General features: G+C 43.4%; 2 non-coding genes across 2 annotated transcripts; both read right to left on the minus strand.

Annotated features, from left to right (window-relative positions):
* Positions 1-2,735: 2,735 nt before the first annotated feature.
* On the minus strand, positions 2,736-2,854 carry LOC138360230 (5S ribosomal RNA). Its single transcript, XR_011226242.1, has one exon. It is a non-coding gene; the product is annotated as a 5S ribosomal RNA (ribosomal RNA).
* Positions 2,855-10,672: 7,818 nt separating this feature from the next.
* Positions 10,673-10,791, minus strand: LOC138360233 (5S ribosomal RNA). Its single transcript, XR_011226245.1, has one exon. It is a non-coding gene; the product is annotated as a 5S ribosomal RNA (ribosomal RNA).
* Between the last annotated feature and the right edge of the window lie 7,145 nt (positions 10,792-17,936).

Raw genomic sequence — 17,936 nt, forward strand, 5'->3', positions numbered from 1 at the left:
CACAACAGCAGCAGCAATGTCAGGACGCGGCAAGGGAGGCAAAGTGAAGGGCAAGTCAAAGTCTCGCTCCAGCAGGGCCGGACTTCAGTTCCCCGTGGGCAGAATTCACCGTCTGCTGCGTAAAGGCAACTACGCCGAACGCGTCGGTGCTGGCGCTCCTGTCTACCTGGCAGCCGTCATGGAATACCTCGCTGCCGAAGTTCTGGAGCTCGCCGGTAACGCCGCACGTGACAACAAGAAGACCCGTATCATCCCACGTCACTTGCAGTTGGCCATCCGCAACGACGAAGAACTCAACAAACTTCTGTCTGGCGTAACCATTGCACAGGGAGGTGTTCTTCCAAACATTCAGGCAGTTCTTTTGCCAAAGAAGACAGAGAAGAAGTAAGCACTTCTGCCACCCACCACGACAAATACCATAACCAGGCTCCATCCGGAGCCACACACACTTTAATAGAGAGATTCAAGTAGACAATCAACTTTCAAACATTAATAATAACATTTATATTGATTTCATGTGAAATGTGTACATAACAAACAAACAAAACAAAATTATAGGGGATATTCAGCATCACTTGGAATATTAACCAATCATATAAATCCAATATATATTTTATATTTTACTTTAAGCGAGGAATTCATATTCTATCAATTTTAATCATACAAATGAACAAAAGCAATTCTTCACTAGACGTAATGAATGAATAAATGATCAAGGTTTTAATGTGTTTCATGAATATATATATATATATTATATATATATATATATATATATATATATATATCTAATATAATATATTATAATACTTGTGAACCAGAATATTTTCTGAGCAGCAGCGATCGTGCCATTGGCCGAAGTGCAACAATTCAAATAATTTAAAGGAGCCTGCTCTGGTATATAAGAGAGGCTGGGAGACTGGGGCCGGTGGTGGGGGTGATGGGTGATGAGTGATTGGTGTGGTGTGGTGTGGTGTTGTTAAGAGTTGATTTACGGCCAGCCAGCCAGCTGCAGCCAAGGCAGGGCAGGGCAAGGCAAGGCAAGGCAAGGCAAGGCAATAACAGGACAGGACAGGCAAGGCAAGGCAAGGCAAGGCAAGGCAAGCAGGCGGGCGGGCGGGCGGGCGGGCGGGCAGCCAGCCAGCCAGCCAGCCACTCCCACTTTGTATTTATATGCATTCAATTTATATTCAAACATTATATATGTTAAGGGCCTAGTTTTAGTGTTTATTTTAAAAATGACAAACATCGAGTCGTTTTACCAGTCCTTTTAGCGTTAACGGTGATGCATTTTAAAACTGAACAGAAATCACCTTTTCTGGATATATCAAATATCGAATCCGCTTAATGTGCTACAATTCAATCATTCAAAAAATACATAATTTACATCATGCCTTTTCATAGAACAGACAATAAGATTTGAGACAATAAGAACTTTAGTTTTATAACTAAAGTTGCACAATTATACCAACTCTATGGTGGCTGGGTGGTAAGGTGTGTGGCTGGTGTTTTGGAAGTCGCGAGTTCAAACGACCCAATGGGAGTACTTTTTTTTTTTTTTATGCCATACAATCTTCCTAGTACTATTATGTAGGTGTGTGTGTGTGTGTTTTTATTCATTCTTTGGTTTTATAGATGACATACATATTGACTCCTTTTACCGGTCCTTAATTAGGCTCTGGGGAAGCAATGGTGGTGGTGGTGGTGCATTTAAAACTAAACCAAAAATCACCAGTTCTGGACGCGTCAAATATCATATCCGCTTAATGTGTCTACAACCTAATTACTTAAAACTACACTATTTAATTCATTCATATCATGTGCATATTGGTCATTATGCTCATACAACCGACATAACAATTTATTTTCATTATTAGAATCATACATTTCATCAAGTAATACAGATACAAAGAGATTTTCTTTCTGAGAAGACCGTTAGTATTGGCTGGCTGGCAGGCAGGCAGGCATTTGAGGGTTATTATTTCGCCTGTTGATTGGGGGGAGGGTTGATGTGTTAGGGGGTTTTCGGTTAGGTGTGGTGGTGGTGATTGGTGGTGATTGGTGGTGGTGGTGATTGGTGGTGAGTAGTGGTGGTGGTGGTGGTGGTGGGTGGTGGTAGTGGTGGTAGTAGGTGGGAGGGGGGGGGGGAAGGGGAATGATGGTCTGTGGATTCCTTCTCCGTACCCCCTTACATATAAGCAAAAACATGCCTTCCTGTGGGTATAGAAACATTAACACAAATTATATCAGTAACTGATATTGTAGCCTTTTAAACAGAAAAGATTTGTACATACAAATACTTTTAAATTATCATTTATTTGTGGAAATGGCATTTACGTCATTAAATTGATACCTCAGCATCAAGTGTCCTGCAGTGGTCCAGTGGTAAAGTGTATATAAGTGATGCGTATTCTTGGAGTTGCGAGTTCAAACCCGGATTAAGCTATATATATATATATATATATATATATATAATATATATATATATATATATATATATATATATATATATATATATATATATATATATTTTGTTTTGTTTTGGTTGTTTGTTTTTGTATAAAGCCTCACACACTATATTAAGCGAGTTTGTTTTAAACATGACATACATATTAATTCATTTTACCAGGCCTTATTCCACACAACTCCGTGAATTTCCCGTGGAGCCAGCCAGCCAGCCAGCCAGCCATTCAAACAAAAACAAACGAAACAAAACAAAACAAAACAAAAAACATTATTGCCAACAGCATTTGGTGTTCCCAGGCGGTCACCCATCCAAGTACTAACCAAACCCAACGTTGCTTAACTTCGCTGATCGGACGAGAAGCGGTGTTCTCAACGTGGTATGGCCGTTGGCATGAGACTGCCTACACATTGTGGCTAATAACCAACTCTTTTTAGTCATCACGGCAGGATACGGACCTTCTTGTGGTGTCTTAATGGTAATTGTATCCTAACATATTTTTGTCTCCTTGGCATGGATATTTAACATCGTTTATTCAGTCTTGGGTTTATGTTCTTTCGCCATTTACAGACATTTTACATCTACCTACTTCCTCAGCCTACCCTGCCAATTTCTAATGAATTTGTGGATTTTCTTTTGTAATACATACATGTGTGTGCTCATCTGCTCTTCAGTTTTTATGATATTTGTCTCATCTGTCCTGCTTTATGATACTTTTACAAAGAACATGAACAAATGCTTCTATTTTAGAGAAGATATGGGATCCAGGTTTCGGAGCCGTAAAACCAACCGTCGTGATTGGTGGACGAGTTGCCAGGTTGCAGCTTCTGTACCGTGCCGGCACATAAATAGGTTCGGCTCAAGCGGCGGCAGCATCATTCCCCCGTGACTGTCTGAGCGTCTCTCATCACCTTGGTTATCTCATCATCATCATGGTAGAAGCAAAGCCTACCAAGAAGGCTGCGGCTGCTGCTGCTGTGGTGGCCACCACCAGGAAACCTCGCGTCCAGGTTGCTCACCCGAAAACTAGTCAAATGGTTCTAGCCGCGGTCGCAGCACTCAAAGACCGTAAGGGCTCGTCTCTACAAGCAATCAAGAAGTACGTTGTTGCCAACAACAAAGTCGAGGCTGCCAAGATCGCCATTTACATCCGAAGATTTCTCAAGAAAGCAGTGGCTGACGGCATTCTTGTTCAGACCAAGGGAAGTGGAGCTAGTGGATCATTCAAGCTGGCCGTAGCAGAGAAGAGGGCCGTTCTAACTCCCAAGAAAGCCACCACAACCAAGAAACCATCTACAGCAGCAAAGAAGGCCGTGGTAACTCCCAAGAAAGCCGCCACAAGCAACAAACCACCTACAGCCTTGAAAAAGAAGCAGCAGCAGCAGCAGCAGCAGCTTGTTGTTGGGAACAAAAAGCCCAAAATAAAGAGAGCTTCAAAATCTCCCAAACCACCCAAGGCAAAGAAAGCTGTCAAGAAAACAACAAAGGCAAAATAAACGACGACATGCAAGCAGCATGAATACACATGACAATAAACATCCAGGCCTCCCCCCTCAGTGGAGGGGCCTCATATGATTCCAAAAAGAGTTTAGTTTTGTAGACAAATAAATCATTACTTTTGGGGTAGATTTACTCTGTATATTATATATATATATATATATATATATATATATATATATATATATATATATATATATATATATATATATATACACATATACATGGGTGAGGTGATATGGTACCAAAGTTTTGGGTGAGGTGATTGACATTTACACAAGATAAAACACGAACCAATGGGAATAAAAACATAAGAATGGAAGTAACTGCAGAAGGCCTATTGGCCCATAACACAAGCACTTCCTCTTGATGCTTCTATATTGGTTCGGAGTCTTGAAGCTATAATATATATATATATATATATATATATATATATATATATATATATATATATATATATATGCACACAAAACTAAATAGTCTTGTTAGACAAATTGCCCCTATTAGAGGCAAGTTGACTAACAAGCCGAATGACTGCAATTGTTTTGAATTTGAGTTAAATCTAACATAGAAATGTAATCAAACCTAACCTAACCTATGCTAACCCAAGCTAAGCTAACCTAACCTAACCTAAGCTAACCCAAGCTAAGCTAAGCTAACCTAACCTAACCTAAGCTAAGCTAACCTAACCTAACCTAACCCAGCAATTCATGATCTTAATATAATACTGTTAATTGGATAAACCAATTTGGAAAGAAATGTTCGAAAATAACAAAATTCACTGTGCTTGTTAGGAAAATTGGGCCTTGCATACTTGTCCCAATAGTGTGGTTCTCGCTTTTAGGTACGACATAAACGTATACCTAAGTTGAGAGAGAAAAAGATTCGCACTCAAACATGCATATCGATTGCCAGTCCTGAATTCTGGGTAGATATTCGTGTCCTCCCTTTTCATTTACCATCATTTGGATACTATCAAAACAGCTCTGAGAAGGATAAAATGAATAAAACGGGTAGCTCACTCATGTAAAAAGGAAGAGTTGGGAAAGATCTCTCTCTCTCTCTCTCTCCCTCACCCCCCCCCCCCCCCCCACCACCACCAATGATCCTGCTCTGCTAGTATATAACGGAACAAACCTTCCCCCCCCCCCCACCCCTCCCTCCCCAATCAGAGTCCCTTTAAGCATGCGAGGATAAAAAATAGATTTCATAAGACCCAATGTGCTAGCTGATATCAAAACAATTTATGTTATCGTCTATTAAGCCCTTCAGTAAAAAAGTATAGGGACCTAATTAGGTCCCGTTTTGAGGTGGTGGTGGGTGGAATCGATGGATTAGCCAAGCTCTTATCCGCCGAATCCGTAGAGGGTACGACCCTGGCGCTTCAGAGCGTACACCACGTCCATGGCAGTGACGGTCTTCCTCTTGGCGTGTTCCGTGTAGGTTACAGCATCACGGATGACGTTCTCGAGGAACACCTTCAGGACGCCACGGGTCTCTTCGTAGATGAGACCCGAAATACGCTTCACGCCGCCACGACGAGCTAAGCGACGAATAGCGGGCTTGGTGATGCCCTGGATGTTGTCACGTAGCACCTTACGATGACGCTTGGCGCCACCCTTTCCGAGTCCCTTGCCTCCCTTGCCGCGTCCAGTCATGGTGTTGAAGTTGTGTGAATAATAATAAAATTTCGGCACGATTTCCCCAGACTATATCCCGTCAAGCGGACGTACTTGTAGCATGGCAACTCCTAACTCCTGCCTGTCCTTACTTTATGCTTGTACTCGAGCAGAAACACGGCTTTCTCACAACGCTTTCAAAACTGCAGTTGCCTACTCGTCTGTTTCACGTCTCTGTGAAATGACTTTTGCACAAATCCAAAAAATAGAGCAAAATCAGCGATAATAGTGTTTGAGGTGAGCTGCCTGTTGGCTGCAGCCAGAGGAAGGAGGGGAGGGGCAACGGGGTGACGTAGGCGAGTCGAGCAGCCAATGGCGCTCGAGCAAGCGCCTCGAGACGGCGTATATAAGCAAAAATTTTTCGGCGCCGGCCATCACAAACCACAGTTGTTCACCATGGCTCGCACCAAGCAGACTGCTCGCAAGTCCACGGGAGGCAAGGCTCCTCGTAAGCAGCTGGCCACCAAGGCAGCACGCAAGTCTGCTCCTGCCACAGGGGGCGTGAAGAAGCCTCACCGTTACAGGCCCGGAACGGTCGCCCTGCGTGAGATCCGTCGTTACCAGAAGAGCACAGAGTTGCTCATCAGGAAACTTCCCTTCCAGCGTCTGGTGCGCGAGATTGCCCAGGACTTCAAGACCGATCTTCGCTTCCAGTCGTCTGCCGTCATGGCTTTACAGGAGGCATCCGAGGCTTACCTGGTCGGTCTCTTCGAGGACACTAACCTCTGTGCCATCCACGCCAAGCGTGTCACCATCATGCCAAAGGACATTCAGCTTGCTCGCCGTATCCGTGGAGAGCGTGCATAAGCTAAAACGACCACCCTAGTATACACCAAACTCGGCCCTTCTCAGGGCCAAAATATCCTTCTAAGGAGATTTCAGACATTCCTAGCATCAGTCATATGAATTAACCTTCATCTATACATATAATAAATAAATAAATACAATAATTTAGGTGTCATACATACACTGTACACGTGATATCAATAAATCAAGTCATTTGTAGTACAACCTGTCCTCTTACAAACAAAATGCCGTCGCTTTTCATTCTTATGCACTGCCAAGGATCCTTCCCCCCCCCCCCCCCTCCAAAAAAAAAAAAAAAAAAATTGTCATACTGTACTAGAAATAAAAGCAGCTTGTATAAGTGACATACTGTCCTGTCCTGTTTTATTCTGTTTTTGGTCCTCTGGCTTAATCTGTTAAGTTAGGAGATGACATTTTAAATTAACCGTTTTCTTGACATTTTCAAACCTTAAGAGGGTGGCCTGCATAGTAATCCTAATGTGGAACATAACAATGAATCTCTAATCTCTAGAAAAAAGATACCGAGTGTTTATATGTGTGTTGAGAGAGAGAGAGAGAGAGAGAGAGAGAGAGAGAGAGAGAGAGAGAGAGAGAGAGAGAGAGAGAGAGAGAGAGAGAGAGAGAGAGAGAGAGAGACATGCAGAGACAGAGACAGAGACAGACAGACAGACAGACAGACAGACAGACAGACAGACAGACAGACAGACAGACAGACAGAGACTGAGAGAGAGAAACACACACAGACAGTTTCATAAATATTCTCATTTTATAGCTATTTGCTTTCAGTGACAGAGGTTTTTGTTATAATAGTATTGGTGTCTAACACTCACAATCTCTTTAGAAATTAAAGTGTGGCTCCAATGGAGCCGAGTTTGTTGGTTTGAGGCCAAGCCACCACCACAGGGCAGTAAGTAAGCCGTTTACTTGGAGGAGGTGTACTTGGTGACGGCCTTAGTGCCCTCAGAGACGGCGTGCTTGGCCAGTTCTCCGGGCAACAGGAGCCTTACAGCCGTCTGGATCTCCCGACTGGTAATGGTGGAACGCTTGTTGTAGTGGGCCAGGCGAGAAGCCTCGGCGGCGATGCGCTCGAAGATGTCGTTCACGAACGAGTTCATGATCGACATGGCTTTGGAAGAGATACCAGTGTCGGGGTGGACCTGCTTCAGCACTTTGTAGATGTAGATGCTGTAGCTCTCCTTCCTCCTGCGCTTCTTTTTCTTATCGCCCTTGGCAATGGCCTTCTGGGCCTTTCCGGCCTTCTTGGCAGCCTTTCCAGATGCCTTGGGTGGCATGATGATGCTCGTGCTGGCTGGCGTTGCGATACAATAATGAACTTTTGCGCGAGTCGAGCTTTCCTTTTATATCCCGCTCGCGACTCAGCTCAGAGCGGGTCGCGTGGCGGAGCGCGCTGATTGGTCAGTGGCGGACTCCCTTGATCCTGAGCGGGGTATATAACACGAAGCTCGATCTGCGGGCCGGCATAAAACACCACAAACCCACAACAGCAGCAGCAATGTCAGGACGCGGCAAGGGAGGCAAAGTGAAGGGCAAGTCAAAGTCTCGCTCCAGCAGGGCCGGACTTCAGTTCCCCGTGGGCAGAATTCACCGTCTGCTGCGTAAAGGCAACTACGCCGAACGCGTCGGTGCTGGCGCTCCTGTCTACCTGGCAGCCGTCATGGAATACCTCGCTGCCGAAGTTCTGGAGCTCGCCGGTAACGCCGCACGTGACAACAAGAAGACCCGTATCATCCCACGTCACTTGCAGTTGGCCATCCGCAACGACGAAGAACTCAACAAACTTCTGTCTGGCGTAACCATTGCACAGGGAGGTGTTCTTCCAAACATTCAGGCAGTTCTTTTGCCAAAGAAGACAGAGAAGAAGTAAGCACTTCTGCCACCCACCACGACAAATACCATAACCAGGCTCCATCCGGAGCCACACACACTTTAATAGAGAGATTCAAGTAGACAATCAACTTTCAAACATTAATAATAACATTTATATTGATTTCATGTGAAATGTGTACATAACAAACAAACAAAACAAAATTATAGGGGATATTCAGCATCACTTGGAATATTAACCAATCATATAAATCCAATATATATTTTATATTTTACTTTAAGCGAGGAATTCATATTCTATCAATTTTTAATCATACAAATGAACAAAAGCAATTCTTCACTAGACGTAATGAATGAATAAATGATCAAGGTTTTAATGTGTTTCATGAATATATATATATATATATATATATATATATATATATATATATATATATAATATAATATATTATAATACTTGTGAACCAGAATATGTTTGAGCAGCAGCGATCGTGCCATTGGCCGAAGTGCAACAATTCAAATAATTTAAAGGGCCTGCTCGGGTATATAAGAGAGGCTGGGAGACTGGGGCCGGTGGTGGGTGATGGGTGATGAGTGATGGTGTGGTGTGGTGTGGTGTTGTTAAGAGTTGATTTACGGCCAGCCAGCCAGCTGCAGCCAAGGCAGGGCAGGGCAAGGCAAGGCAAGGCAAGGCAAGGCAATAACAGGACAGGACAGGCAAGGCAAGGCAAGGCAAGGCAAGGCAAGCAGGCGGGCGGGCGGGCGGGCGGGCGGGCAGCCAGCCAGCCAGCCAGCCACTCCCACTTTGTATTTATATGCATTCAATTTATATTCAAACATTATATATGTTAAGGGCCTAGTTTTAGTGTTTATTTTAAAAATGACAAACATCGAGTCGTTTTACCAGTCCTTTAGCGTTAACGGTGATGCATTTTAAAACTGAACAGAAATCACCTTTTCTGGATATATCAAATATCGAATCCGCTTAATGTGCCTACAATTCAATCATTCAAAAAATACATAATTTACATCATGCCTTTTCATAGAACAGACAATAAGATTTGAGACAATAAGAACTTTAGTTTTATAACTAAAGTTGCACAATTATACCAACTCTATGGTGGCTGGGTGGTAAGGTGTGTGGCTGGTGTTTTGGAAGTCGCGAGTTCAAACGACCCAATGGGAGTACTTTTTTTTTTTTTTATGCCATACAATCTTCCTAGTACTATTATGTAGGTGTGTGTGTGTGTGTTTTTATTCATTCTTTGGTTTTATAGATGACATACATATTGACTCCTTTTACCGGTCCTTAATTAGGCTCTGGGGAAGCAATGGTGGTGGTGGTGGTGCATTTAAAACTAAACCAAAAATCACCAGTTCTGGACGCGTCAAATATCATATCCGCTTAATGTGTCTACAACCTAATTACTTAAAACTACACTATTTAATTCATTCATATCATGTGCATATTGGTCATTATGCTCATACAACCGACATAACAATTTATTTTCATTATTAGAATCATACATTTCATCAAGTAATACAGATACAAAGAGATTTTCTTTCTGAGAAGACCGTTAGTATTGGCTGGCTGGCAGGCAGGCAGGCATTTGAGGGTTATTATTTCGCCTGTTGATTGGGGGGAGGGTTGATGTGTTAGGGGGTTTTCGGTTAGGTGTGGTGGTGGTGATTGGTGGTGATTGGTGGTGGTGGTGATTGGTGGTGAGTAGTGGTGGTGGTGGTGGTGGTGGTGGTGGTAGTGGTGGTAGTAGGTGGGAGGGGGGGGGGGAAGGGGAATGATGGTCTGTGGATTCCTTCTCCGTACCCCCTTACATATAAGCAAAAACATGCCTTCCTGTGGGTATAGAAACATTAACACAAATTATATCAGTAACTGATATTGTAGCCTTTTAAACAGAAAAGATTTGTACATACAAATACTTTTAAATTATCATTTATTTGTGGAAATGGCATTTACGTCATTAAATTGATACCTCAGCATCAAGTGTCCTGCAGTGGTCCAGTGGTAAAGTGTATATAAGTGATGCGTATTCTTGGAGTTGCGAGTTCAAACCCGGATTAAGCTATATATATATATATATATATATATATATAATATATATATATATATATATATATATATATATATATATATATATATATATATATATATATTTTGTTTTGTTTTGGTTGTTTGTTTTTGTATAAAGCCTCACACACTATATTAAGCGAGTTTGTTTTAAACATGACATACATATTAATTCATTTTACCAGGCCTTATTCCACACAACTCCGTGAATTTCCCGTGGAGCCAGCCAGCCAGCCAGCCAGCCATTCAAACAAAAACAAACGAAACAAAACAAAACAAAACAAAAAACATTATTGCCAACAGCATTTGGTGTTCCCAGGCGGTCACCCATCCAAGTACTAACCAAACCCAACGTTGCTTAACTTCGCTGATCGGACGAGAAGCGGTGTTCTCAACGTGGTATGGCCGTTGGCATGAGACTGCCTACACATTGTGGCTAATAACCAACTCTTTTTAGTCATCACGGCAGGATACGGACCTTCTTGTGGTGTCTTAATGGTAATTGTATCCTAACATATTTTTGTCTCCTTGGCATGGATATTTAACATCGTTTATTCAGTCTTGGGTTTATGTTCTTTCGCCATTTACAGACATTTTACATCTACCTACTTCCTCAGCCTACCCTGCCAATTTCTAATGAATTTGTGGATTTTCTTTTGTAATACATACATGTGTGTGCTCATCTGCTCTTCAGTTTTTATGATATTTGTCTCATCTGTCCTGCTTTATGATACTTTTACAAAGAACATGAACAAATGCTTCTATTTTAGAGAAGATATGGGATCCAGGTTTCGGAGCCGTAAAACCAACCGTCGTGATTGGTGGACGAGTTGCCAGGTTGCAGCTTCTGTACCGTGCCGGCACATAAATAGGTTCGGCTCAAGCGGCGGCAGCATCATTCCCCCGTGACTGTCTGAGCGTCTCTCATCACCTTGGTTATCTCATCATCATCATGGTAGAAGCAAAGCCTACCAAGAAGGCTGCGGCTGCTGCTGCTGTGGTGGCCACCACCAGGAAACCTCGCGTCCAGGTTGCTCACCCGAAAACTAGTCAAATGGTTCTAGCCGCGGTCGCAGCACTCAAAGACCGTAAGGGCTCGTCTCTACAAGCAATCAAGAAGTACGTTGTTGCCAACAACAAAGTCGAGGCTGCCAAGATCGCCATTTACATCCGAAGATTTCTCAAGAAAGCAGTGGCTGACGGCATTCTTGTTCAGACCAAGGGAAGTGGAGCTAGTGGATCATTCAAGCTGGCCGTAGCAGAGAAGAGGGCCGTTCTAACTCCCAAGAAAGCCACCACAACCAAGAAACCATCTACAGCAGCAAAGAAGGCCGTGGTAACTCCCAAGAAAGCCGCCACAAGCAACAAACCACCTACAGCCTTGAAAAAGAAGCAGCAGCAGCAGCAGCAGCAGCTTGTTGTTGGGAACAAAAAGCCCAAAATAAAGAGAGCTTCAAAATCTCCCAAACCACCCAAGGCAAAGAAAGCTGTCAAGAAAACAACAAAGGCAAAATAAACGACGACATGCAAGCAGCATGAATACACATGACAATAAACATCCAGGCCTCCCCCCTCAGTGGAGGGGCCTCATATGATTCCAAAAAGAGTTTAGTTTTGTAGACAAATAAATCATTACTTTTGGGGTAGATTTACTCTGTATATTATATATATATATATATATATATATATATATATATATATATATATATATATATATATATATATATATACACATATACATGGGTGAGGTGATATGGTACCAAAGTTTTGGGTGAGGTGATTGACATTTACACAAGATAAAACACGAACCAATGGGAATAAAAACATAAGAATGGAAGTAACTGCAGAAGGCCTATTGGCCCATAACACAAGCACTTCCTCTTGATGCTTCTATATTGGTTCGGAGTCTTGAAGCTATAATATATATATATATATATATATATATATATATATATATATATATATATATATATATATATGCACACAAAACTAAATAGTCTTGTTAGACAAATTGCCCCTATTAGAGGCAAGTTGACTAACAAGCCGAATGACTGCAATTGTTTTGAATTTGAGTTAAATCTAACATAGAAATGTAATCAAACCTAACCTAACCTATGCTAACCCAAGCTAAGCTAACCTAACCTAACCTAAGCTAACCCAAGCTAAGCTAAGCTAACCTAACCTAACCTAAGCTAAGCTAACCTAACCTAACCTAACCCAGCAATTCATGATCTTAATATAATACTGTTAATTGGATAAACCAATTTGGAAAGAAATGTTCGAAAATAACAAAATTCACTGTGCTTGTTAGGAAAATTGGGCCTTGCATACTTGTCCCAATAGTGTGGTTCTCGCTTTTAGGTACGACATAAACGTATACCTAAGTTGAGAGAGAAAAAGATTCGCACTCAAACATGCATATCGATTGCCAGTCCTGAATTCTGGGTAGATATTCGTGTCCTCCCTTTTCATTTACCATCATTTGGATACTATCAAAACAGCTCTGAGAAGGATAAAATGAATAAAACGGGTAGCTCACTCATGTAAAAAGGAAGAGTTGGGAAAGATCTCTCTCTCTCTCTCTCTCCCTCACCCCCCCCCCCCCCCCACCACCACCAATGATCCTGCTCTGCTAGTATATAACGGAACAAACCTTCCCCCCCCCCCACCCCTCCCTCCCCAATCAGAGTCCCTTTAAGCATGCGAGGATAAAAAATAGATTTCATAAGACCCAATGTGCTAGCTGATATCAAAACAATTTATGTTATCGTCTATTAAGCCCTTCAGTAAAAAAGTATAGGGACCTAATTAGGTCCCGTTTTGAGGTGGTGGTGGGTGGAATCGATGGATTAGCCAAGCTCTTATCCGCCGAATCCGTAGAGGGTACGACCCTGGCGCTTCAGAGCGTACACCACGTCCATGGCAGTGACGGTCTTCCTCTTGGCGTGTTCCGTGTAGGTTACAGCATCACGGATGACGTTCTCGAGGAACACCTTCAGGACGCCACGGGTCTCTTCGTAGATGAGACCCGAAATACGCTTCACGCCGCCACGACGAGCTAAGCGACGAATAGCGGGCTTGGTGATGCCCTGGATGTTGTCACGTAGCACCTTACGATGACGCTTGGCGCCACCCTTTCCGAGTCCCTTGCCTCCCTTGCCGCGTCCAGTCATGGTGTTGAAGTTGTGTGAATAATAATAAAATTTCGGCACGATTTCCCCAGACTATATCCCGTCAAGCGGACGTACTTGTAGCATGGCAACTCCTAACTCCTGCCTGTCCTTACTTTATGCTTGTACTCGAGCAGAAACACGGCTTTCTCACAACGCTTTCAAAACTGCAGTTGCCTACTCGTCTGTTTCACGTCTCTGTGAAATGACTTTTGCACAAATCCAAAAAATAGAGCAAAATCAGCGATAATAGTGTTTGAGGTGAGCTGCCTGTTGGCTGCAGCCAGAGGAAGGAGGGGAGGGGCAACGGGGTGACGTAGGCGAGTCGAGCAGCCAATGGCGCTCGAGCAAGCGCCTCGAGACGGCGTATATAAGCAAAAATTTTTCGGCGCCGGCCATCACAAACCACAGTTGTTCACCATGGCTCGCACCAAGCAGACTGCTCGCAAGTCCACGGGAGGCAAGGCTCCTCGTAAGCAGCTGGCCACCAAGGCAGCACGCAAGTCTGCTCCTGCCACAGGGGGCGTGAAGAAGCCTCACCGTTACAGGCCCGGAACGGTCGCCCTGCGTGAGATCCGTCGTTACCAGAAGAGCACAGAGTTGCTCATCAGGAAACTTCCCTTCCAGCGTCTGGTGCGCGAGATTGCCCAGGACTTCAAGACCGATCTTCGCTTCCAGTCGTCTGCCGTCATGGCTTTACAGGAGGCATCCGAGGCTTACCTGGTCGGTCTCTTCGAGGACACTAACCTCTGTGCCATCCACGCCAAGCGTGTCACCATCATGCCAAAGGACATTCAGCTTGCTCGCCGTATCCGTGGAGAGCGTGCATAAGCTAAAACGACCACCCTAGTATACACCAAACTCGGCCCTTCTCAGGGCCAAAATATCCTTCTAAGGAGATTTCAGACATTCCTAGCATCAGTCATATGAATTAACCTTCATCTATACATATAATAAATAAATAAATACAATAATTTAGGTGTCATACATACACTGTACACGTGATATCAATAAATCAAGTCATTTGTAGTACAACCTGTCCTCTTACAAACAAAATGCCGTCGCTTTTCATTCTTATGCACTGCCAAGGATCCTTCCCCCCCCCCCCCCCCTCCAAAAAAAAAAAAAAAAAATTGTCATACTGTACTAGAAATAAAAGCAGCTTGTATAAGTGACATACTGTCCTGTCCTGTTTTATTCTGTTTTTGGTCCTCTGGCTTAATCTGTTAAGTTAGGAGATGACATTTTAAATTAACCGTTTTCTTGACATTTTCAAACCTTAAGAGGGTGGCCTGCATAGTAATCCTAATGTGGAACATAACAATGAATCTCTAATCTCTAGAAAAAAGATACCGAGTGTTTATATGTGTGTTGAGAGAGAGAGAGAGAGAGAGAGAGAGAGAGAGAGAGAGAGAGAGAGAGAGAGAGAGAGAGAGAGAGAGAGAGAGAGAGAGAGAGAGAGAGAGAGAGAGAGACATGCAGAGACAGAGACAGAGACAGACAGACAGACAGACAGACAGACAGACAGACAGACAGACAGACAGACAGACAGACAGACAGACAGAGACTGAGAGAGAGAAACACACACAGACAGTTTCATAAATATTCTCATTTTATAGCTATTTGCTTTCAGTGACAGAGGTTTTTGTTATAATAGTATTGGTGTCTAACACTCACAATCTCTTTAGAAATTAAAGTGTGGCTCCAATGGAGCCGAGTTTGTTGGTTTGAGGCCAAGCCACCACCACAGGGCAGTAAGTAAGCCGTTTACTTGGAGGAGGTGTACTTGGTGACGGCCTTAGTGCCCTCAGAGACGGCGTGCTTGGCCAGTTCTCCGGGCAACAGGAGCCTTACAGCCGTCTGGATCTCCCGACTGGTAATGGTGGAACGCTTGTTGTAGTGGGCCAGGCGAGAAGCCTCGGCGGCGATGCGCTCGAAGATGTCGTTCACGAACGAGTTCATGATCGACATGGCTTTGGAAGAGATACCAGTGTCGGGGTGGACCTGCTTCAGCACTTTGTAGATGTAGATGCTGTAGCTCTCCTTCCTCCTGCGCTTCTTTTTCTTATCGCCCTTGGCAATGGCCTTCTGGGCCTTTCCGGCCTTCTTGGCAGCCTTTCCAGATGCCTTGGGTGGCATGATGATGCTCGTGCTGGCTGGCGTTGCGATACAATAATGAACTTTTGCGCGAGTCGAGCTTTCCTTTTATATCCCGCTCGCGACTCAGCTCAGAGCGGGTCGCGTGGCGGAGCGCGCTGATTGGTCAGTGGCGGACTCCCTTGATCCTGAGCGGGGTATATAACACGAAGCTCGATCTGCGGGCCGGCATAAAACACCACAAACCCACAACAGCAGCAGCAATGTCAGGACGCGGCAAGGGAGGCAAAGTGAAGGGCAAGTCAAAGTCTCGCTCCAGCAGGGCCGGACTTCAGTTCCCCGTGGGCAGAATTCACCGTCTGCTGCGTAAAGGCAACTACGCCGAACGCGTCGGTGCTGGCGCTCCTGTCTACCTGGCAGCCGTCATGGAATACCTCGCTGCCGAAGTTCTGGAGCTCGCCGGTAACGCCGCACGTGACAACAAGAAGACCCGTATCATCCCACGTCACTTGCAGTTGGCCATCCGCAACGACGAAGAACTCAACAAACTTCTGTCTGGCGTAACCATTGCACAGGGAGGTGTTCTTCCAAACATTCAGGCAGTTCTTTTGCCAAAGAAGACAGAGAAGAAGTAAGCACTTCTGCCACCCACCACGACAAATACCATAACCAGGCTCCATCCGGAGCCACACACACTTTAATAGAGAGATTCAAGTAGACAATCAACTTTCAAACATTAATAATAACATTTATATTGATTTCATGTGAAATGTGTACATAACAAACAAACAAAACAAAATTATAGGGGATATTCAGCATCACTTGGAATATTAACCAATCATATAAATCCAATATATATTTTATATTTTACTTTAAGCGAGGAATTCATATTCTATCAATTTTTAATCATACAAATGAACAAAAGCAATTCTTCACTAGACGTAATGAATGAATAAATGATCAAGGTTTTAATGTGTTTCATGAATATATATATATATATATATATATATATATATATATATATATATATATAATATAATATATTATAATACTTGTGAACCAGAATATGTTTGAGCAGCAGCGATCGTGCCATTGGCCGAAGTGCAACAATTCAAATAATTTAAAGGGCCTGCTCGGGTATATAAGAGAGGCTGGGAGACTGGGGCCGGTGGTGGGTGATGGGTGATGAGTGATGGTGTGGTGTGGTGTGGTGTTGTTAAGAGTTGATTTACGGCCAGCCAGCCAGCTGCAGCCAAGGCAGGGCAGGGCAAGGCAAGGCAAGGCAAGGCAAGGCAATAACAGGACAGGACAGGCAAGGCAAGGCAAGGCAAGGCAAGGCAAGCAGGCGGGCGGGCGGGCGGGCGGGCGGGCAGCCAGCCAGCCAGCCAGCCACTCCCACTTTGTATTTATATGCATTCAATTTATATTCAAACATTATATATGTTAAGGGCCTAGTTTTAGTGTTTATTTTAAAAATGACAAACATCGAGTCGTTTTACCAGTCCTTTAGCGTTAACGGTGATGCATTTTAAAACTGAACAGAAATCACCTTTTCTGGATATATCAAATATCGAATCCGCTTAATGTGCCTACAATTCAATCATTCAAAAAATACATAATTTACATCATGCCTTTTCATAGAACAGACAATAAGATTTGAGACAATAAGAACTTTAGTTTTATAACTAAAGTTGCACAATTATACCAACTCTATGGTGGCTGGGTGGTAAGGTGTGTGGCTGGTGTTTTGGAAGTCGCGAGTTCAAACGACCCAATGGGAGTACTTTTTTTTTTTTTTATGCCATACAATCTTCCTAGTACTATTATGTAGGTGTGTGTGTGTGTGTTTTTATTCATTCTTTGGTTTTATAGATGACATACATATTGACTCCTTTTACCGGTCCTTAATTAGGCTCTGGGGAAGCAATGGTGGTGGTGGTGGTGCATTTAAAACTAAACCAAAAATCACCAGTTCTGGACGCGTCAAATATCATATCCGCTTAATGTGTCTACAACCTAATTACTTAAAACTACACTATTTAATTCATTCATATCATGTGCATATTGGTCATTATGCTCATACAACCGACATAACAATTTATTTTCATTATTAGAATCATACATTTCATCAAGTAATACAGATACAAAGAGATTTTCTTTCTGAGAAGACCGTTAGTATTGGCTGGCTGGCAGGCAGGCAGGCATTTGAGGGTTATTATTTCGCCTGTTGATTGGGGGGAGGGTTGATGTGTTAGGGGGTTTTCGGTTAGGTGTGGTGGTGGTGATTGGTG

Source organism: Procambarus clarkii, unplaced genomic scaffold (genome assembly GCF_040958095.1).
Source record: "Procambarus clarkii isolate CNS0578487 unplaced genomic scaffold, FALCON_Pclarkii_2.0 HiC_scaffold_102, whole genome shotgun sequence".
Lineage (NCBI taxonomy): Eukaryota > Metazoa > Arthropoda > Malacostraca > Decapoda > Cambaridae > Procambarus > Procambarus clarkii.